Source organism: Leuciscus leuciscus, assembly GCF_965113295.1.
Source record: "Leuciscus leuciscus genome assembly, chromosome: 1".
NCBI lineage: Eukaryota > Metazoa > Chordata > Actinopteri > Cypriniformes > Leuciscidae > Leuciscus > Leuciscus leuciscus.
Window position 1 is genome coordinate 3,361,307 of NC_138725.1, and position 24,634 is coordinate 3,385,940.

General features: G+C 36.2%; 2 protein-coding genes and 2 long non-coding RNA genes across 4 annotated transcripts in view; 2 read left to right on the top strand and 2 right to left on the bottom strand.

Annotated features, from left to right (window-relative positions):
* The window catches only part of LOC309479756 (uncharacterized protein), a 223,481-nt gene that overhangs the window by 194,075 nt on the left and 4,772 nt on the right, over nt 1-24,634 (bottom strand). The gene's annotated exons all lie outside the window — the stretch shown is intronic.
* The window catches only part of LOC309480179 (uncharacterized protein), a 222,050-nt gene that overhangs the window by 46,774 nt on the left and 150,642 nt on the right, over nt 1-24,634 (bottom strand). The window lies entirely within an intron of this gene.
* Nucleotides 7,607-8,542, top strand: LOC309497154. Its single transcript, XR_014205430.1, has 3 exons — nt 7,607-8,034; nt 8,225-8,289; nt 8,390-8,542. It is a non-coding gene; the product is annotated as an uncharacterized lncRNA (long non-coding RNA).
* On the top strand, nt 8,547-9,682 carry LOC309497158. Its single transcript, XR_014205431.1, has 2 exons — nt 8,547-8,635; nt 8,852-9,682. It is a non-coding gene; the product is annotated as an uncharacterized lncRNA (long non-coding RNA).

The window sequence follows — 24,634 nt, forward strand, 5'->3', positions numbered from 1 at the left end:
TATTGAAATGTCCTATTCCTCTGGGCATCTAATATATACTCAATTGGCTCTAAAACACCAAAATGAGAGGTATAGTACTGTGCACGTTTATACGCAGTAGCAAGAGGGCCATCCTTTGCAATAGCTATTCCCAAAGGATTGGATTTGCATAGAGCAGTTGAAACCTCATCCACTACTGACTCTTCAACTTGTAATTTATGACTCTAAAATACATCCAAAACAACAGATTTTATGACAGGCAAAGATGCTGTACTTAAAATGTAGTGCAGTTCAGAAAGGACCTCATCAATAACCACCTTTGGAATGTGAACAATATTTTCTAATTTTAATAAAATGCAACCAATTTTATCGTCAATAAAATTTGGCTGGAACAATTCTGCAGCATCACCACAACTTAATGTTTCATTTTCATTATCTGCATCCACAGACTCTGTAGGCTCATCTGCACAATTGATTGATTGACGTAACTGACTTGTACTGATGACATTGGCTTTAAAATCTTTCAATGAATGTTGGTTATTTTTCCTGTTTTTGTGTGTGTTGAATGTACTATAAACATTAGTTTTAAATGTGCATCCTACAAACATACAAGGGACCGTTTCATCATGCCTGAGATGTCCATTTATGTGTTGGAAAAAAGCTCTTTCAGTTGCTAGTTCTCTGCACGAGCACACATGACACTGGAATGTAGACCCTTCTACTGGGTTTGGACCTTCATATTTTCCATGACTTTTGTATGTGTGATTTAATAGCTTACTCCATGTATTAAAGGTACACGGGCAATCGGTGTATGGACATGGATAGCGATAACTGCCCCTTAAGTGCCCATGAACCTGCCTAAAATGTTGCAACAACAAATACCTGCTAGCTAATTCCAAACGGCATTCTTTGCACTGCCACATTCATAATCCTAAAAAGGAGAATAAAGACAATTAGCACATATCACATGACAATGATGCAAATCAGTTTGTGCTAGCATTGAGCAAGTATGTTAGTCTTATACCTACCATCAATAGAGGTTGCCACAAACTGCTTTTCAACTTAAACTGCAAAAGATGAGATACATATATTAGAGGTGTGAGCAATGGAGGAAATACTCAGGCGATGTATCCAAATAAAAGTAATTATTATAGTCAAACACATTAGTACATAGGTTAATATTGTAGGTTGAAATAGAGCACCTATTAATATGAATGATTTTTAAGTTTTAACATGCAATACAGATACAGATTTAACTACTGTGACTTTAAAAAATCTTAAAATGAAATAAAACCACTTTTCCTAAAGTAAAACAGTCTTCTTTTCAATTAATGATATATGCATTCTTTAGAACTACTTGCATACATTATTCTTTCAAGTAGACATATTTATTTGTATGAATTAAATATAATTAATCCTTATTAAAGCTATTAACAAACAGTGAATGCTTTTCTCTTTTTCTTTTGTTGCTTGATCAAAGTTAAGGACACAGACCACATTAGGTCTATTACCCACTGTCACTTTAAGACATCGGATCATGTCCAATGACATGCGGATCCAATTGCACTGATCAGGGATGCAAACACATGTATGGTCAAAAAAGAGAGAGGCTATCGAAGCCCTCGCCCCGCGGCAAATATCCAGATAATTACATAATTGTGATGAATTTAATCCTATGTAAGTGATCATTTTGCAGTGTAAGATTACAGTTAACACCTTTAAATATTACATAAATGTATTATGTATTTTTATTAAACTTAGTGAGTGTATAAATCAGCAGCAAAAAGTAGGCTAATTCTTGAAAAAATCGGCACAGTAATTTTATCAAATCTAAACATGTTAATAAAAACAAATTACTATTAGTACTCTTATAAAATTCAATCAGGCAATCATACATTTCACAATTTTATATTTATATATGAATGTCAAGAATTCAGACGTGTGTATATTTTTATGCTTATTTTAAATGTATTGTGCAGGCTAGGTATACAAAAATATAGGCTTTTAATAATCTTTCAGTGCGCAAAACTATGAAAATATGAAACGCTTCAAAACAGAGCGCACAAAGCGCGTATGCGCATCGCGGGTGCAGAATGATGTGCTCAAAGCAACATGGAGTCACAGTGTGCAGCGCTGCGCTGCACAAGTGCGCATTTAAAAGTTCACGGCACAAAGCGAAGAAATGTCGAGCACACAGATCCTAGTGTCTATCTGTCCAACAGTTTATTGATCATTTGTTTCTTCACAGTTTTAAATTCCAGTTATTGTGCGTTTGATGCCGATTCATAGTCCTTGTGATGTGTGATCTAACAGGCACACGGTAGCGAGTCGTTTAAAAACAGCAACAAACTCCAACAAAATAAAGTCATTTTATGCAAATCCACAGCCTTTTCTCTACAGATCAAGCATTATAATGTGAATATCATATTGGAGAGAGTTTTACCGTGCATGTATGCTGCTGTAACCGGAAGAGGCGCGCGCGCTGTTTGAATACTGACAGCCACAGAGGAGGGAAAACGAGTTTCCGTAAACTTTAATGATGTAAATAGACTTCTGTCCCTCACATTAAGCTATGAAATAGGCTTCAGATGAATTTGTCACCCAAACTGACGTGAAAAAAGCGGGAGGCACCGAAAAGCGCGCTGTTTGCATCCCTGACTGATGCATCATGCACATCCGATACACTCACAACCGTTTAAGACATAACGTTAGTTTACGTGAATACTCTCCAAAACGGACATTTAGACATAATGTTGTGTGCATTTGTCCATCGTCATCGTTCTTATTCAGATCTATATGTCTGCTCTACTCATTCTCCCAGACGTTTACACTTTTTAAAGTTTTATGAGACCGCTGGGTAGATCAGCACGTTACAATACAAATGTGCGCATCTAGCACAAACGCAGGACATCAGTTCTGACGGGATCGCTTCCCAAATAGTCACTGTTTAACATTTTCGTCTAGTTTTTATTAGTTGACGAAAATGTCAATAGATTTTCGTCATAGTTTTTGTCATTCAAAACTAGGTTTTATTTAGTTATCGTCTCGTTTTCGTCTGTGAAAAAATGTCGTTGACGAAAATAATGACAAATATAACACTGGCCGCCATTAATGACACATGGCAGAAACAACACAGCTAACGTTAGCTGCCCAGTGTGTAGCCCGGTCTCGGCAGGCCGTCATAACTAGTCCACCTACAGCCTAAATGCATAAATACCGAACGAGCCATAGATATTTAAACTAACGTTAACGTTGTGGTATTGACCGCTTCGGTCCTTGGCTGCTAACGCTTGTCGCCGCCATTTTGGACACACGCACAACAGAAATTCGGCATCTCTTCTTTTACTTCTATTTGTCTACAGGCCAGTTTTGCCCGGTCCAAAATTGCGGCGACGAAGAGCAATAAGCAATAAGTTAACCAAAGCAGTCAACGTGACTAACATTAAAAGTAAAAAGGTAGCACTAGCTAACCACCATTTGTTAACGTTAGCCAGCCAACGCCCTTCAACTTTGAAGAGTGAAATTAGGCTCGCTTAACTGTTGCACACATTTCGGTCAATATTACTGTATTAACGATATTTGACAGTAAGATACTTTCTAATCAACTACAACAAATGAATACTTACCAAGTAGTGGATATTCTCCTTTTATGTAGTCTCGTCCACCAAACGTCGCCTTGGCGTTGCACCCAGAGAATGGAGACTGAGAGATGGGCGAAAAGAGCGCGCTGTCCCGCACATGCGCAAAGGGCGGTCCCGTATGACACTTTTTTTTTGGCGATCCAACGTAAATCAATCTCATAGGTGGAGCTATTAATACATTTTTAGTTAAACCACTTAAATATATATACATATGATCTTAAATAGATATATTTAAATAAAGAAAATTATATTTAAATGTGTCACCTCTAAGAAGGGCTTGAATCATTTTTTTGAGTGTAGATCATCATAGCTACCAGTAAGATTAAATATTCGCTCAAGACCAACTTTACTTATCACACATTGCGTCTCTCAAATTGTGTGGTGATTTTCCAAATGATACAACTTTGTCTAAATAAGAGCAACGTGAAGTCCTCGGATTTCTTAAAAACATTGTGACAAACATGTTGTATGGACAAAAGATCTATGATCTAAGCACAGTTTTTCAACAATCTAAAGTTTTTGAACCGACGCTGTTTAGTAACAATCATCCCTAAGTCTTCTAAGAAGATAAATAGAAGATATGGTTTTAATAAAACTTTAAAGATTTGATTTAAACTTTTAAGGTTATGCTTTTAAATGAATTTAGTATAAACTCTGGATGTAGTATGCTCTGAAATGCAGACTAGATTAGCTGTGACATTGTCCCCCCGAGACTCATCTGGTATGTCGCCCTATATCCTGAAGCTTCAGTTCACACTGTAGTTTATCACCGGGAGGGTCTGGGGCTGTTATAGGACAACTTAAACTATTTGCTTTTTTGGATTGTTTTTATCATTGCATAAAGAACTACTTCGCCTCTCTGGAAATGTAAGGTGTTTTTATTAAGCTAAAACTTTGTTTACATTTTATTAAATTATTTATATCATTTTTTTAAAAATGTAGTTTTCTGTGATGGTGTACATGATCGAAGTATCATGTGTGTACATGTTTAGGGTGTACATGATCGAATATGCAGTTACGGTACAAAAATCATTATGTTAGAGAGAACTACTCTGTGATTTTATATTATAAACAATTAATTTATATACTTTTAAAGAATAGAATGTTTTTCAACTTCAGTTAGTCTGATAATAGGAAACCCCTCTCTCACCTCAGGAATGTAAGGTGTTTTTATTTATATACTTATTTATTTAGCTAAAACTTTGTTTACATTTTAGTAGTGTATGTTATTATTTATTGGTTATATGTATATATATATATATATTAATAATAATTAAATTTTAAAATAGAAATTAGTTTATTTTTTGGAACCGTGTGTGTGCGCAAAATGATATTAAATTATTTACTTATTTATTTCATTTTTTGAAAATGTAGTTTTCTGTGTTTAGGTGTACATGATAGAATATGCAGTTATGGTACAAACATCACTATAGCTATGGAAAGCCATTAAAAATTGGAACCCCCGCATGGACAAAAAATGCTGATTGAATCTTTTCATATAAATGAGATATAAGACGACTAAGTACAGTTTTTCAACAATCTAAAGTTTTTGAACAGACATTGTTTAATAACAAAATCATTTATATCATACATATAAGTCTCCTAAAAGATAAATAGAAGATATGAATGTTTTGAAACTTTAAATATTTGATTTAAACTTTTAAGGTTATGCTTTTAAATGAGAGAGAGAGAGAACCACTCTGTGATTTTATATTATTTATATACTTTTAAAGAATAGAATGTGTTATTGGAAGATGGATTTTATTCTTTTTGTTTATCTAAAACAATTGGTTTCAGTAGATATTTTTATAACCATTTCATTTATATACTTATAAAGAACAGAATGTTTTTTCAACTTTAGTTGGTGTGAGATACACTTCACAGTTTCACTGTTACCTATGGAATGTGGAGGAGCAGAAGGAGGGGGATGTCAGAAAGCAGAGGACGCGCGCATAGACACACAGACACGCGCGCGGCTCCTTTACTGCTTTGACACACATACATAGATGCGTGCTCCCTATGTTTTGAGGCAGTGTGAGGTCATTCAGGAATGACTATATGAATTCAGTAAACAAGTTGTGTAAAACAATATTGTGAACCCATTCATAAACTTGTTTAACTCTCTAAACATTTAACTGATTGTAATTTTGTGACATTGTTTAATCACAGTGCCTTGATGCTCTCTGGAATACGATGTGCTCTGGCTTTTACTTTGAGAAGCATTCTGATCTGTGAGTTAGAGCCCCGCTGGTGTAAAGAGAGGCCAGAGGGCCCTGATTTCTAAACACGTAAGATGATTTTTTATTTCCGTGAACCCGTTTCATACATTGCATTTTTTGTGGACATCCATGGTATGGGCATTGATGTGTTAAGAGCTTATTCAACTCTCTAAAATAAAGTAAGATGATTTTTATTTATCTTTTGATTATCTAAAGCTGAATTAATTGGTTTCAGTAGATTTTTATATTTTAAAAAGAACTGAATGTTTTTCAACTTTAGCAAGATATTTTATTTTATATTATGGTGTGAAATATAAAACATTATTCTCACTTTCACCGTGCTCAGGAATGTGGATGGGGGATCCTGTTTCAGATGTCAGAGCTCACAGAAAGAGATGCAGGCACACGCGCCCCTGATGACACGTGCGCGCACCACTCTGAGTGCTCTGGTGAGGCGTTCAGGAAACACAGTGTTTTTTGTTTTACCACTTTTAATCATTTAAAAACATTATTACAACGTTTAATAGTGTATTCAATTTAAAACATTTTTTAAAAAGATATCTTTTAAACTTTAAAGGATTATACTTTGAAATAAATTCAGCACCTGATATCTTGATCGCTGAGTCAGAGACCAACAAGACTTACAAACATGTAAGGTGATTTTGTATTCTTTTGTTTATCTAAAACTAAAATAATTGGTTTCAGTAGATTTTAGTAAGATATATTGTATAAGCATTTCATTTATATACTATTAAAAGAACAGAATATTTTTCAACCTTAGTAAAATTATTTTATAACCATTTCATTTATACACTTTTAAAGAACAGTATGTTTTCAACTTTAGTTTTTTAGATTATATAAATTATATAAAGGATTGAATGTTTTATGTAAGATAATTATTTTATATTCTTTTATTCATCTAAAACAATTGGATCAATAAGATATTTATATACTTTAAAAACTGAATGTTTTCAAGCTTAGTTTAATTATTTTAGATCATATCATTTATATTCTATAAATTATACAAAGGATAGAATATAAAGGATAGAATGTGTTTGTGTGACATACACTTCACAGTTTCACAGTGACCGAACAGCACGTTTCAGATGTCAGTGCCCGATGCTCTGGAATGCGAGGGTGGGTGGCGATGCCGGGGACGCCTGACACATACCATATAACCAGACACACACACATATAACCACACTGTTAGACTTTTCTGTAATTTCTACAGTTATTTACTTTAAATCCCCCAGTATTATACTGCTATTTCTCTTTACAGTAAATAACTGTGATTCCAATTGCATCATGGGAATTTTCTGTGACGTCTAACACCACATACAGAGACTTACTGTATTTTTTAAATGTGCTGTATACTACTGTATTTGACGTAACTACCTCTCTGGCTGGCACCATTCCACCGTGCTTTTTATTTCCTAATTTTTGCCTTACACCACGTGTCTACAACGCTATAATAGCCAGAGGCTGTCTATATTGGACACATTGAAGCGACCGGACCTTTAAATGCAAACCTGTTTATCCCTTGTAAGAACTAGTGCGAGCGCTTGGACTCGTATCGGACTACGTCTGAAATATAACGGCCGCGGCGCATCACTACACTGTCTGGGATTTGTCGTGTCGCGTCAGACAGACATCCAGTGTAGGTAATGGGGTCTGTCTTTTGTTGGATCGCGACGTTCGTGTATGGCCCGGGGAAGAGACTGAATTCACTTCACCGAGAGAGAGAGAGATCAGCAAGCAAGGTAAAAAAAACAAACAAAAAAAAACATTCTGTGTATGTTGACAGGATTGTGCCCAGTTTAACGTATGTTATAACGTTAACGTTAGCCTAACGTTACTCGTCGTCAACATGGCGGTAACGAACTTTACCATGGTAAACTGAGCTAACGTTTCATTTTACACACTTTGTTAGATTATTGAATTGTCGAGTTAAAATATGCCAACGAGCAACGCGTTTACATTAACAATAAATGTGAATAAACTAATGTGAAATTCTGTTTATATCCTAATGTTGGCCTACTGATGAGAACCTTTATAGTTTTAGCATTAGTTTGCAAACTATACCATATTATAGTTGGTTTTTTTTAATGGAATTTAATATTTACTTCCATTTTTGTGTTTAAAGGCAACTGCAACAAAGCGCCAATTCGCGCCAGTGACTTAGCAAGATTCCAGAGGTAGGCCAGCCCATTTGTGATATATTTTGAGATAAGTTTGCTGAAATGATTAGCATACACTATGTGAAAATTGCTTTTGAGCCACTGGTGCAGACTAGGTAGCTAACAATATCTTATAAAATCTCTATAAAATTGGCTAACTTTATATCAAATAAGTGACCTTTGCATTATGTCTAACTTTATTAGACAGCAAATGAACCAATCAGAAGATGGACCATTGTCTTTGTTCAGTCTCACCAGATTAAATGTATCCAGGTAAGCACTGCAGTAAAACTCTCACTAATTCATTCAGACCAAATCTAGCATTCTAAACAACTTAAGTTTATATTTTTGCATTATTTTTATATTTTATTAGCCAGCGACTCTACCATTGCAGTTCCACCTGACTAGGAAGGTCCTAATATCAGTGCACAGGTGGGTTAACTACTGTAGGAAGGAGAACGATCATCACACAGTGATTTCTTGCATGTATCTTACTGTGTATTTGTCTCAAACAGGAACCCCTTCACTGCAGACAAGCTGAAATGGGCTAAAATCATCTATTTCAGTTGTTCAACTTCTTTCTATGCATCTCAGCATTTTTGGACAGAATTTAGGATTTGTAAGTATTAAAATTGAATCTGGCATAATTTAATTTAGTTCTTTTGTATGCTATTTATTGACAAAAGCTGTTTACAAATATATATTCTTAAGTTTTTGTGAAAATAATAATAAAAATTAACAAAAAAGGAGGTTAAAAATAATGTGACACTAATATTCTCTCTCTCTCTCTCTCTCTCTCTCTCTCTCTCTCTCTCTCTCTCTCTCTCTCATATAGTTTTGGAACCGGGATCTCCTCTGAAGGACTGAGTACATTTGTGTTTGTGGGCACGCATGCAGACCAGGGAACACTCTGATGTTGTCAATCAAGTTCTGAACAGGAACCAATCTTTGGAGAAGTTCATTTATTCACAAAGGTGGACAAAAACATTGTGTTGGCTTTTTAAAGATTATTTTGATGATGACTTTTACTCCTATGCTGTAGAAAAGATGGAGTAGACAGTCAGACATTGATAATAATAAGAAATGTTTCTTGAGCATCAAAGAGACTTCTTTCAAAAACATTACGCCACTTAAATACTTCTTTTGGCCACCAGTGTACATGAATCCAACACATTTTTGGAAATAAGTGAAATTATTTTTAAGGTGGGGTTATGTGTCTTGTATTGTGAAAAGAACTGTGTTTTGTCCTGTTTTGGACATTTCCTTTTTGAATGCTTAATGTATTTATATTCTGCAGTTTTATGAATGTAATGGTTGATATTTCATTATAATACTTGTATAAGCTAAACAACCAATGACTCTACATTCATTTAGTCAAATGCTAATGTTTTGTTTATGGTTTTATGTATGTTTTTAAAAATGTTTGCAGTGAAGGACAGCACATAATGTGTTAATTTAACACGTTTACACATCTTTGTGCTAACCTCTCTGACATATTTACTTTGTTAAAATCATTAACACAATGAATGAGTTAAAATTAACACAAAAAATGTTGTCTCTAAACTTACCCATTAATGTGTAAAAATTTCACACATCATTTCCAGCATTGGCATGTTTATTTTGTGATATATATGAAATGTTTTAAATTAAAAAATGGTATTTTGTGATAACTTTGTCTAATTGGTTTGTATGAAAGTAGTACTTATGTAGGATAAAAATAAAATTAATCATATATCAAAATTATCAAATCTAATTTATATTTAGTACAAATAAAAATAATTACAGTAGTGTACTGATTAGCTTCGTTTTTACAGTAATGCACTGTTTTACACAAAACTGAAATACGGTTTGGTACTGTAACTCTTAATTACAGTAACTTACTGGCAACAGTGTTGCCAGTAAGTTACTGTAAAAAACCCTTGAAAAGTCTAACAGTGCAGACACACACATATAACATGACACCGGCCATCAAAACATCTGTTCTATTTAAATAGGTCAAAACTATCCTTCAAAACTATGATTTAGGACTATAGGTCACCGGGGCAAAAGCAACTGTCAAACCACATGATCGATAGGGCAAAGGTTAATCCCATGACCTCATTGCGGAAGTTCAACCCATCAATCATAAAGGTCACCGGAAGTTCAACCTGTCAAAAGGTCAAAGTCATTAATCATTTTGACACTTGCCCCCTGATAAGTACTACCAGGGTCAACTGTTGATCACTGGCCTGCAATGGTGACTTAGTGATTTGTGCTCAGGAAGACATGCTGGTGCAGCGTATCCAGGTTGAGCCGGAGGTAAAAGCAATCATCAGAGAGAGGGTGGACCAGTTTTACTTTACAGTGTACATGCAGAAGTACTTGTCTGTCTCCAAAAGATCTTACTGATTGATGCAGGATAATTCAGGTGGGGGTCTTTGTATGAAGAAAAATGAAATTACCTGCAATAAACTTTAGTTACTGTGAGAAGCAGGAGTAAATAACATTTTATGCATTTCACCTGAATTTGGAAAATGTATTGGCTTATTTCACTATTGTTATATTACATAACATATTCACCTGCTATTTGTGTAATTAATTATTTCATGCTTTGTTTAATTTTAAATGCTTTGGGTCTTCATAACATATAGGGTGGCCATACAGAACTACACATTAGCCACAGCATATGCCTCTCAAGTGTTTAAAGTAATTACACCACACACAGGTGCCATTTACTTAATGTTGTCTATTACTTGACAGTAAAATATGGTTCAGATTTTTCAAGCAAGGTGATTTTTTTTTCACAGTTCACGTTTGTCATTTCCATCTAGAAATGAAACCATAGCTATTTTTGAGGGGCTCTTACAGGCAATTTCAATGTTTCATGCATCACTGTTGGAAGGATGTTCTTTAGGTCAGCCAAACTCTTTATCGCCAAAGAAGCAAAATTTGCATCAAAAAGTTACACCATAATTGTTATATAAATAGGTTATATAAATACAGCGTATTTTGCAATAAACACAAAGGAGAGAAAAAAGTTTTTTTTTCAGATTTATTTGTAACAAAAATAATTAAATAATTCCATATTCAATGTCTCATGATGACTGTCAGATTTCATATACAATATTTTACTGTATGCATGGTTTGATTTCATACATTTTACTACAAGAGATAGAGAGGGGGACAATTAATGAACAGTTGGCACTTTGACAAATTAAATCACTCAAAGTCAAACATAACATAACTACATAAACATGTATCATGGAATACATATGTCAAATCTACATCAGAGAATCCAGTTTGTTGAAATTGTTATGTAGTGTTATTGTTTATAAAGAGAGACAATGGAACAGCATTAAGGGAGGTCCATTAGCAGTTTAGCGAGCAGATCTGGGACAATAATATTAACCATTCAGTGTATTAGTATCCAGAGAGACTGGCTCAGTGAGGTTAACACAGTTATTTGGCCCAAGCTTTGACCAGTGGCTTGTTTTGATAGTTTGTTAGGAGGCAGGCTACTGCAAAAAGCTGGTTGATACTGCCACAAATGGACAGAGGGATAATAGTGTCAAACAGTTTGTTCTCTTTGATGCGCCTAATTGTCCTCTCCACATGTATCCTTAACCGTGCAATGTCCTGAGTGACCAGCACTTCGCCATGAGACAGCTGTGACTTTTTACTCAGAAAAGGTGGTCTGTAAACTTTGCAAGGCACTAGGTCGCCAATTCTGAATCCCTTGTCCACCATTACAGCCATATCTTTATCCAAAAGAGGGATAATGCCAGATTGCCTGAACAATTCTTTGTCACTGATAGAGCCGGAATACAGTGAGGAAATAAAAGTAACAGCACCATGTGGTGACACACCAATCATTCCTTTCAGGGTAGTGTGGGATTTATACTGTGAAAACATCTCACTCTGTAAGAGTAAAGATGAAGGAATCTGACATCTCATCTCTGTACAGTCAATAAGGACTTGGCTGTCAGAGTATTTGTCGAAAACACTCGGCATCGTGGCTCTAATTGTCTCAGGAGACATCTGTAGCGCATGGCTCGTTTTCTAGATCCTATAAATTCAGATTATGGACCAGACTAAGAAGATTTTCGGATCGACTCGCTGAAGCAAAACTAGCAACAATTTATAATAATAATAATAATAAATTCAAATGAATAAATCACTCAAACTACTGGACTGCAATTAACTAACTAAAAGGTAAGTATATTTTTTCTCTTTGTTGGCTGTTGAAATAATTATAGAAATGAAATAAAATAAAACAATTACATGACAGAAATATACAGTATTTCAATTAAATGACATCTACCTGTCACTTTTCTAAATCTCAACCTCAATATTTCAATTTCAGATTAAATAGTTGTTGTCTCAATTGAAAAAATAAGAAATAAGAATGTTCATCAAAATGGAAACAGTTCAGTCCATGAAGAAGAAAAAACTTGAACTCTTGTCTTCACGAAAATCCAGGTAAATTGGAAAAATATGCAATGTGTGTAGTTCTGTCCTACCCACTCAGAAACACAACTCTTTTTCCAGGTTTCCAGGGACGAAGTGATGGGATGGCTCGCCAATCCAACCAGAGATAGGAAATCCACCGCAGGACAGAAATCACGGAATCGGAACAGAATCTCAGTAGCAATTCAGGAACTCTCAACAGAGAATTTAGATCAAAGAAAGGGAAAAAATATACCAAAACAAAAAAACCCGGCCTTGAAAAACAACGCCAAACACAATTATTAGTATATCATTCAAATAAACCTTTTTAAACAATCAATATGACTCTCTTCAATCATTTAAATACATATGCATACTAATCACCATGTGCTCGATTAACACATTCATCTATATACAGAGCTAGCACCGCATGGCACACACTTCCCAATAGAGAAAAATACACAATCTCAACAAATAGTACGTCTCTGCATTATTTAACGTCACTACATACAATCACATAGTATATTAGCCTATAAAACATCTTCAACATTTTTTCATATTATTACGGTACCCACTTTACCGATGCATTGTTCACATTACTATTACAAAAACAATATTCTCATTAGTCAAACACACTTCTCATAAAGAAAACAGTACTCACCAAGGAGAAATATGGATCAAGGAACAAAAGAAAAGCAATTTTCCAACTAATCAACTGATGTTAACTCTAAAGGAATCACTCACATTGGCTGTGAACTTGTAATGACACATCAAGGATGTTAAGAGGCTAAAAGCAGGTTTAACTATTGCCCTATTGAAGTCAACAGGGTGCAAATTTTAAAAAGAGGATAACACGGTGTAGGCAACACCGATTTTTGTCGTTGTTCTCTGTACTGACAGCACTCCACATGTAAAAAAAAAAAAGAGCTCAAAGTTAAAATTGACCGGAGTTCTCCTTTAACAGAGACACATATAGTTATCAGGGACACATGTAGATAAACAAACTTCAGCACTTTAGAAGTAAACAAACACAAGTTAGTGACACACAGACACAGGTTTGTCGCACACACTGAGATGTACACACCTGGAAAAGCGTTTCCAGACATGATGTAATCATCAGATTCACACTGAGAGTGTGTTTGTCGACTGACTCGCGCTGATTCTGGAGGGTTTGTTGTTCTTTAGTTCAGATCTGTGTGTCCAGCCTGTGGATCAGCCTCGCGCTGCGCAGGAGCGGAAGATCAAACGTCATCAGTGAGAGAGGAGAGGATGTGGCGCCTCCTGCCGGACACTCAGAGAAACACAGTCGAGTCTTCTTCATTTACAGCGCTTTAACAATACAGATTGTTCCAAAGCGGCTTTACAGAGATAATAGGAAATTAAAGAAAGAGATTGTTTTGGCTTTATAGCAGCTCTAGAATACAGTTATTGTCCAGCTAAAGTTAGTTCAGGTTCATACAGTGTCAGAAACGGATCAAATGCTGGTGTTTATGCGGGAGCAGGAGTTATTCAGTTATTCATCAAACCATCGTTAGACAGATGACTTTGGATTAGAGGCAGAAATGTGGATTATTTTGTTAATAAAACACAATCAGATATGAATGGGTGATTTAAATTATCTGCAGAGAAAACCAAAAATATTTTCTTTACAAATAAAAAGATAAGTAGAGATATAAATATAAAATTATATAAAAAGGAATTACAACAATGGAATGTGGTTTGACACGAAAATTACTGGTGGGGCTGATAGAATGAAACTGAAAACCATTTATTCAACAATAATAAGAGCAATACTAGACTATGGGTGTGTGGTTTATGATCAGATTTTCTTTCAGTTTCGATATCACGTCATGCTGCAGCACCAGTAATGGGTGTGGTTTAAGGCTATATATATATATATATATATATATATATATATGAATATCTCATATGACGCAGAACTGCAGAAGAAGGAGAGCTACACAACCAGTTATTAATGCTTATCTCATTTCTCTCTAATTTTCCTAATTGAGGTGTACACAGATTTCAACATCAGCTCGACTCCTGGTGAGTTTGCATTTCCTGCAACGGGTTTTATGCAGATGTGTTGATTTACTGATAAGGAATGACATATTTTTGAATGGAGGCCTCTTTATTGTTTTTAGGAAGTATTTTCCTGCGCTGTGATCTTTCTGCAGTCTGATAATGGCGACGGGGACTGAAACTCCTCCTGGTAAGAGAATATCCCACAGGATTTATTAAAGCAAAATAGCGGAGCTCCTAACGAGACATGGAGATGATGATGATGATGCAGAAAATGTGACATGGGCGGGAATGCCTTTTCGGTCGAGCGCAAAACCTTTGAAATACACACAACAAATTAATACAATCCCTGGCTCTTTCTGCTGAATATTCCATTGTAAAATGAGCTGTCAGGTTTATAGGAAAGAATCAAGATATGTCCGAAATGAAACCCAGGAATGACGCTGAGAATATATTTTAAATATAAAAATATATTAGGCTACATTAAATATGCGACTGGCACAATGTAAAGGATCTCATTCCTACTACTCTTGATTCAACTTTAGTCCCTTGATGTCACCCCCTACCAGGGCTGGACTGGGACAAAAAATCGGCCCGGGCATTTTGGCCCAGACTGGCCCACTATATGATCATAAACACCACCCATCTTTACACGCCCTTAATTATATGCATACCAACTCCTATTCCTTAAAACCACTAATGCCATGTAATGAGTGAGTATAGGAACAAGTGAGAGTTAACAGATGAAATAAGTAAAAATTTGACATTTATTAATACAGTTGAACTATACTTCACAGTGGTGAATCCTAAAACAAGCTATAAGCTGCAATGGCATAGCAATACCAGTGTTTCTCACAGGATTTTTGGTAAAACTGTGGTGGGTGGACCTTGGTTCTTCTAGGGGGGATCGGGGGCATGCCCCCCGTGAGAAAATTTTGTGCATTTTAATGTTAAATCCATCAATCTGGTGCACTTTGAGAGTTCAAAATTAAAAGCTCCAACCCATATTCAGTGTGCAAATTAAACGAAAAATTCAAACCTCTTTTAGTTACAGTGTCTATTTACATTACACCTACTACATAATAATAGTTATAATATTAATCCAATGACAGTAATAGCCATGTTTTATAAAACAAATGCACTAAAAAATAAAGGAAACTTTCATAATTAGTGTTGTACCAATTTCTATACTTGAAAGAGATAAGCACATGATCTTTTATTTTGACGCAAACTGCATCAAGCTTTTATTTTGGGGGAAAACATGGTTCACAAACGCCTCTCATTAAATTTGTAGTGAATTGCGGTAATCGTCTTTATATACTGTCTATGTAATCGTCAACTATGCAGATGTGGATATTATCTGTAACTGGGTTATGGGTTCCTACACTCATGACATGGCCTAAGTGTTTTGAAAGTAGGCTAGTTGTGCTTACCGCAGGCTCTACACTTGCTCATCTCTCTCCTGATCCTCCTCACTATCATCATCATCACAGGAGCTGATGAAGGGCAGAAAACATATATTTTGACACAGTTTACAGTGTCTGCTTTAAGGGCCTGGTTTTATTTTTTCACGCTATTTCTCTGAACATTCCTTGCGTTTCTTCTCCATCTCGCAGACTACTTTGACAGACACACACTGACACTGCTGGACGCTCGCTCACTTGTTTAAAGTTGTGATTGGGCCAGCCCAGTGTCAATCAAGAAAAGAGCCAATGGGCCGCTGATCTACGTGTTTCATGGGCTGGTCTGTCAGAAAAAAAAACAACTAACACTGACTTTTTTTGACCAATGCATTACACCGGCACAAACCCAGCGCCGCCACTTAAAGCAGCACTCAGTAGCTTCGGGATTTCTTCGCTGTATTCTCGCTTTTTGCTCGCAGGTTTCTCTCTAGAGCTCCCCCCACAGCTTCGGAATAGATATTTGACAACACTGTTGTAAAAACTCGTTGTTGATTCTCAGACACCAGATGCTAGTAGATCAACGACATCAAAGCAGACGGGACGTTCTTTAATACGTCTTCTTCATTCGGGTTCGGACAGCGTGAGGGAGCGCAATAATGACAGTATTTGAGCAGATTTCTTTTGGCCGTAAAGCAATTGTTTACATCGCGAGACCTGATATCACGCGATACTTCCTGACGCAGCGGCCGGCGGCCCGCCGGCTCAAAGTTGCAAGTGCGGATTTTCCGCTCACGGGCACCAGGGGGGTGCGAAACGACCACCATTCAACCCGAAATAAGTAATATAACCATTCCAATGACTCCGAAGCTGTTCAGTTAAGGTACAAAAAGTTACTTAGTTCACCTTTAAGCAAAACAAAATGGGTCGCTGATGTACAAATTTTATGGGCCATTACATTTTTTTTTTAAATAAATAAAAAGTATGTATTTATGAGATGTATCGGCCCAAAAAGCACGTCGGCCCACCGGGAAAATGCCCGGTATGCCCAATGGCCAGTCCAGCCATGCCCCCTACATAAAAAATAAATTGGGGGAGACCGGGTATGGTTGTAACACGGGGAGAGTTGTAACACCACCATTTCCACCACTTGAGAATGCCTATTGCAGTCTCTGGGCCCACAAAGCCTGCACTCCAGGGTTACCGGCATTCATTTGTCAGCACTGTGACCCTGATTAAGAAAACACACACACACACACACACACACACACACACACACACACACGCACACACACACACACACACACACACACACACACACACACACACACACACACACATATATTGTTTTTTGTTAGAAATTATAGTATGTTTATCAAGTATACTGTTAAATAATTTTGTTCAAGTAGACACATTTACATATACACACACAGTTAATCAGTTAAGTTAATCAGACAGTCTGTTCCAGAGAGGGAGTGAGACATTGTTCATTGAAGACAAGTATCTTTCTTAATACCTCTTTTTGCCATTTAATTTATTTAATGACGACTGACAGGCACTCTTAAATGCATTAGTTACTTACATGGAATGCGTTACTGAGTCAATTAATCTATTCTTCCATGCACGTGTTATAGCCTACCTCATATGAATATTTTTTACACCTATAAAAACCTAATTTGTGATAAGTAGAAAAACAAATGATCAGGGCCCGTATTCATAAAGATTCTAAGAATCCTCTCAGAAAACTCTTAATTTAGCTTAAAAACTTTTACGTAGGAGTCTTAGCTTAAAAGCGATTCGGGACCGATCTGAGAGCAACTCTGAGTAAGGAAAAGACAAAAACTTTCATCTTAGTAAGGAGGCGGGGCTGACCCCGTTGCTATGCATGACACAATCTTTTGAAGACTGTGATTGGTTGGTTGTCCAAGAAGAAAAAAAAAGTGATTTTAAGTATAGGGTCTATTCTAAGCCTTCACTTTGAAATTACATGCATAATTTTTCCTATTTGACCGTTCTCTCTCTCTCTCTCACACACACACATTATATATGTGTATATAAATCCTTTTTTTTTTTTTTTTACCATGCTGTTAAGGTATTTTATTGGCTTAGAATGATAAAAAAAAAAAAAATCCACTCTTTCCAATTACACTGATTGCTGGCATGTCTATTTAAAGTGTAAGTTGCAGGTTAAATTTTTCACGAAGTAATGCAATGTGTTTATTAAACATAAAGATAAGAACCACCCACCATTGTTTTTTATACCAAAATGCTGATATAACATGAAAAGTTGGCACTTTTAACAGTGGTTTTAACCGCTCCCGCTCCCTTCCACTAGATGGGGCGTGACGTCATAAGAGCTCACTAGTAGAGTTACCGTACGCTAGCAGCTATATAGATGCCTTACATAACTTCAGAAAAGTTGGTTGTATGTTTTATTTGATAAAAAAAATTATGGATAAAATAACTCCATTGTAAACATACTCGTGTGTGCTGACTTCAAGGTGATCCTGCCTGAAATGAGAATAAGCTATTCGCAAAACAAACGGGTTCAGGCACGTCAGATCAGCCGGTCGCAGGTCGAGCTGTTACACTAAACTCCAGAACGCGTTCACCTCACGGCAGCACATACTCTCCACTGCTGATAGCCCACACAAACACAGTGATGGGGACATCGATCTCTCTTTTTCTTTTCTGACAATAAACATCGCTAATTAAATCGTGAGAAATTGATAACGCGTGGATTGAGGAAGGGTATTACATGACGTTTGAGGCGTCGATGAGACTAGCGATTGGTGCCTGTGCAGTGTGTGCATCTCTACAGCTCTGATTTGGACTGACACCATGTACTGTAAGTAAATAATGTCTTCAGTCGTTGTCCCTTCTTGCTATTCTACATGACGGCAATGTTTTGAAAAGTAGACTAGCTCTAACGTAGCTAACTTTACTCACCAGGACACCTGGCCAACCCTCCACTAATTCTCCTCACACCAAGCATTAATAACTCTTTGAGTGCCATGGCTCCCCTCTCTCACGCCTGACCGGTTAAAAATTGTAGGGCTGTGGTCCATAAAGAATTTGATGGTTTCCCACATCCTCAGTCGTTCTCCAAATAGCCATAATACAGTAGGATTCTAGCAGAGTATGGGTTGCGAGTTCCTCTTGTGACGTCATCACCCAGTAACTGTAAAAACACGCTACCTTTGCAGAAACCCCAATAAATGTTATTTTAACGCATTTTAAGACAGAAATAATAAAATATATACATATAGAGCACTTTAATTTACACATTAATTGGCTGTGGTGGTTAACCTGCAACTTACACTTTAAGTGGTGGTTTGAATGTTGGTTTTAATGTATCAAACATGGAATTTTCCCAGCTGCCAAATATCGTAATGTAGTGATTACTTTCATTTCTGGCGCTATGGCATTTCTGTGCTATTTCGGAGATATTAGCGTGTCTCTAATAAGATCAGTCACAAACATGATCCCTGCACGATCTAATCTATAGCGTCTTATTAACTCACTGTTATTCATTGTCTGCAACACATTTCTTCTCCCTCTTCGTCTTTCTGCCATGTTCTCCTCTGCTAAAGAAACTCTTAAGCCTCTTAAAAGTCCCCGTCCGTACTCCTAACAATTTTGACCTTAAGAGCTCTTTTAAGGGTTAAGATGCTTTCTGAATTACTTTTTTCTTTACTAGGATTTTTTCTTTCATTTTGAGAGTAAACGCCCACATTTCTAAGAATTTTCTTAGAATTGTGTCACTAGGAGCTACTCTTTGCATTAAGATTCTTTATGAATACGGGCCCAGTTGCATAGGGGACGTCCCATACAGTATACACACCTCATATAAAACTATTTTACTGCTGCGTTTTGGAGATATGTAACATTAACCATTGTCAGAGGCTTATAAAATCTAATTTCTAATAATAAGAAAAAAAAGGATTTGTCAGTTTTATAGGGGACGTCCCATAGAGTCTGCACACAAAATCATTTTACTGCTGCACTGTAACCCTTTACTGTAAATTTACAGCGAATTTCTTACAGAATTGTAGTGTATTTCCATAATACAGTATTAGGCTGTATCTTTTACAAAACAGCTGTAAATATACAGCACATTTCTGTTTTCAACCCAATAAATTCGTAATACAGTATCATACTGTAAAGGCAGTGCATTGTGGGATTGATTTCTTTCGCGCTCAATTCAGTTCAAATGTGACGCGAGCAGACAGTAGCTACACTGTAAAAAAAGAAAAGTTGACTTAACTTAAAATTATAAGGCAACTTGCTGCACAGATTTTTTTAGTTGACTCAACTAATAGAGTTTACTCAACTGGAGATGTTATAGTTGAGTCAACTCAACTATAGAGATGTTTTAGTTGAGTCAACTCAAAAAATCTGTGCAGCAAGTTGCCTTATAATTTTAAGTTAAGTCAACTTTTCTTTTTTTACAGTGTACAACAGGCAAACTTGTTTTGTCAGCGGGATTCAAATGAACAGAATAATCATTCCTGTTATCAAGATAAACAGAATGGTCTGCCGCTGCGAATCTGTGAGCAATTTTTAAGCTTTTGTGAGCTTCGGTTAGAGTTTCGAACTTTAGTTGCCTGTGACGCAGCAGAAAATAGATGAAGTTAATGTTACATGAAGACGGATGGAAGAGTTTGTCATCTGAATAATCTAACGTTAACCTGGGACTGTGACGATAAGTGGGATTTAGAGTTTGAGAAGATGGAAAATTGTTCAACTGAGTGATAAGGTAAGTCAATATATATATATATATATATATATATATATATTTTTTTTTTTTGCGTTTGCATTTCTACATTGTTTCCAAGTAACGTTATTTGGTTTGATTTTGCGAACGCGGTTTAACATTACTACCGCGGCCGCGCAAGCATTCACTCTGTTCCACCTGTTTACCAAGTAACGTTAACTTCGATATTTCACATAATAGGCAACATTTGCCATGTTATTTGCATGACCTGCTTTTGATATATATTTTTCGTTTCAGGCTTTGTAATCTGATGACGGTCCAGTGCTAATGTAAGTGCTTTTAAGTCTATCTATGTGGTAACAAAAAGGCTATGGTCAGTTCTGTGATCGTGCTTTTGAATCGTTGTCAGAATTTTGCTAGCACATGAAAATCCATGTTCCTAATGTTGTTTTCAAATGTAGAATTCCTGATTGCCATCCCTTGGTCCTACAACTACTCCCACAATTCAAAGAGAAGTTAGACGGTGTTATCCTTAAAGCAGATAAGTAGAGATTATTAAGCAAATCTCATTCATCTGTAATATGTTTTATGTTTTGTTTCTGTTGATCATGGTTGTGCTGTCCTTTTTAAAAATTGTTTCAGGAATTTACAACGCTGATGCCCAGCAATCTACATTTGCCAGAGAGTCCACGACTTATATTTCCTGGTATGTAAACATTAAAGGGGTAGTTTAAACCTAAAATGAAAAGCCATCATTTACTCACCCCACTGCAAAATATGTTTTTCTTAATTATTGTTTTTTTTTTCTTGATTCCAGTCCAGATATCTACAATTCTTACATGAAGAAGCATTTAATAGACAAGAAAAAATTGTCTTGTTTTCTGAAAGAATAAGTCAAAATTAAGTGAGTTTATGCTTAAAACAAACATAATTATATGCCAGTGCGTTTTAACGTTCTAACCAATTAAAATTTTTAGGTGAAAAATGTAATTCATAGAACTATGAATAGACAACTACATCGAACCACAGTGGAATCCACAAAAGTTATTTTAATTATTAATATATATATATATATATAAAAATTTTTTTTTTTTTTTTTATTACAGGTGAATCTCTAAGCAACCAGTTCTGGATATTAAGTTTGGAAGGTCAAGGTGTGTGTGAAAGGATCACAGCCTGACTTCATCACTGGCCTGGCAGCGCTGTTTGCCTCCTCCTATGAGTTCAGCTTGCAGTACCAGGAAGAGGCAGCATGCACCCTTGAGGTTAGTTATTAGCATATTTCCCATTCATATATATATATATATATTAGACTGAACTGTGTCACTAGCCTTGTCTTGACAGTATTTATTAAGCTGACTACTGGTATGAACAATATGGCCAGGTTTAGGCCTTAAAAAAATTAGGATATTTAAGCAGCTTTTATAAAACTGTCTCATAAAAAAACAAAAAAACATTACTGGTGTGCATCTTGAGACAAAACAGTGGCAGTCACATATTTTAAGATATATAAACTCAGTCCATAATATTTCATTGTTTTTTTTTCTTTCTTTTCTGCCTTTTAGATGCTTTCTTGACATCAAACCTGAACGTGGATCAGAAACAAAGAAAGGACAAGTAACTTCAAAGAAAACTGGGCTGCGTTCTCCGAAACTACCTTAACGCTACGTCGTTCTTAAGTTACACCTTAAGCTGTACCTTATCGTTAATACGTGTTTCTCGAAACGTTCTTAGTTAAGTACACCTTCTGTAAGTCATACTTTCGGAAGGTTGGTCTGGACCACTCTTAGCTTTACCTCATCACTGTTGCAGGGCTATATGAATATAATTCTGAAGTTTTAATACACACAGACAGTGTTCAATTAGGCTAATTCAAGTGTTTTCATGCAAAGAATACAATTGTCATTACACTGATTGTTAATAGAATTTTAATTATATTATTATATATAATTTTTTTTTTACATTTATTTTAATTAAAGAGCGCTTTTAAAGGCCAGTGATAGCATAGGCTACTGTCAGTTAAGTCCTATTCGGACGCTAATATTGTTTCTCATTGGCTCGTCGTACAGTAGGCTAAGTCGGTTATTTTAGTGCCGTCCGAATCCATAATATCAGTGTTTTTTCTCACCCAACCCGCGTAAAAATCCCTGGCAAAATTATTACCTACTGCTTTTTGACAAACAGGTCGTACGTTAATTTAATTGCCGTCTGAATCCACATCTCCGAGTTTACAAGAAGAGATTCAAAATCCACTGTTTAAATCCTTTTTGATCACTGCCGAGCACCGTACGTATGACGTACACTTTTATTACTGAAATGCTGGAAAGTATTTACAAGAACAGTATTTCATCACAGCTCCACCTCAGCAAACAAAAATGGGAAAGAGAAGAAAGCACATAAATAATTGAAATGGTTATTATGGCAGCAATATATGAAATACAATTTTTAAATATGTAGGCAAGGCTATTATAGGCTATTATAGTTTGGGTTATTTTTTTATGATATCCCATGAGTCCTAATAAATGCAATTTCCTCTATTTCTGAAGTGCTTCTTTTATAAAGAACACCGCTTTCTCACATAAACAGCCCCTGCACGAGAGAATAATTGATTCTCGAGTCATCGATATCAACAGATTCAGCAGCATGGCCACGGACAGCGCCGGGTAACGTTGCACATAAGAAGGAATATCTTAAGCAGCTTCCTAAGGTATAGTTCGGGGAACACGCCTAGAAATGGTATACCTTCAGTTAAGTTAACCTTAAGAGTCTTCGTAGCGCGCTAAGAGACAACGTTATCAGAGAACGCAGCCCTGGCCAAGTTGTGCAAAAAAAGAACACCACTGTGAGCCTACAGGTTTCCTCACTTCTGCGAAAACTTGCAGACTTTAAATGGGATTTCGTTTGCACTTTTATTGACTTCAAAACAGAAACAGCAGTTCACTGCCATTATAAAGCTTGGAAGAGCCAGGACATTTTTTAATATAACTCCGATTGTATTCGTCTAAAAGAAGAATGTCATATAGACCTAGGATGACTTGAGGGTGAGTAAATCATGGGCTAATTTACATTTTTGGGTGAACTATCCTGTAGGAGCCATTTATGTTTATTGTTTGCATAATATTTTATTATGTTTGGATATATTTATATTAGTATTTTGGACACTGGGTGACAGTGATTCGATGCACATGGTTGTATATAAGGGGGCATAGGTGACAGGAAGTGGTAGCCACAGGTAGGTGGAGCGCACACAGTTCTCACCAGACCACAGACAACGGATTACAGATCAGAATCAGATACACGGCACACTAACAACTGGAAACAAGATAAGAAATCAACTGGTATGTTCATCTGTTTGTACAATTTATTGCAATAAACCACAAACCTCAACTGCAATAATCTCTGGAAAATCTTTGTGTGTCTGCGTAAAAACTTCACCCCTACCTATGTGCATGATGGCAAACTTGGTTTAAATAAGATAAGGATTGCCAAAACATAAGTGAGAACTAAGCTCTATGAGTGAAAATTGAGCCTGAAAAAAGTATTAGAACTGGATAAAGATTGTTTCCACAGAAGAACTGATTGTTTTCTTTCATAAAACTGGACGCCGTCCCAATCAACCGAACATTGACGCCACCTGTGCGGAGCTGATTGACGGAGATTGGAAACTCCGAACGACAACGCGCAGGCGGAGGGGTATGTGCAACATTAAGCTTTATTGGAAAAGCCAGAAACAGCTACACTAATGGATTTCGTTGACTGAAGCATATACTGTCACCACAATATCAGCTGTCTGAAACCTTCTGTATTTGCCGTGTGGTTTACTGGATCACGCTATAAAGTGAAACAAATATGTCCATTGTCATGTCTGACGTTCGGTCACAAGATGGCGATGTTGCACTGGATTCTGAAAAAGAAAAAAGGGTTTTAAACACACTGCTAAAGGTTTGGAAATGTTCATTGAAAACTGTCAGAAAATAAGAAACTTGAAATGTAAACAAGCTATGAAGTTAGTGGAATTGCTGAAAGAGCTCATGAAATCAAAGGAGAATGCAAA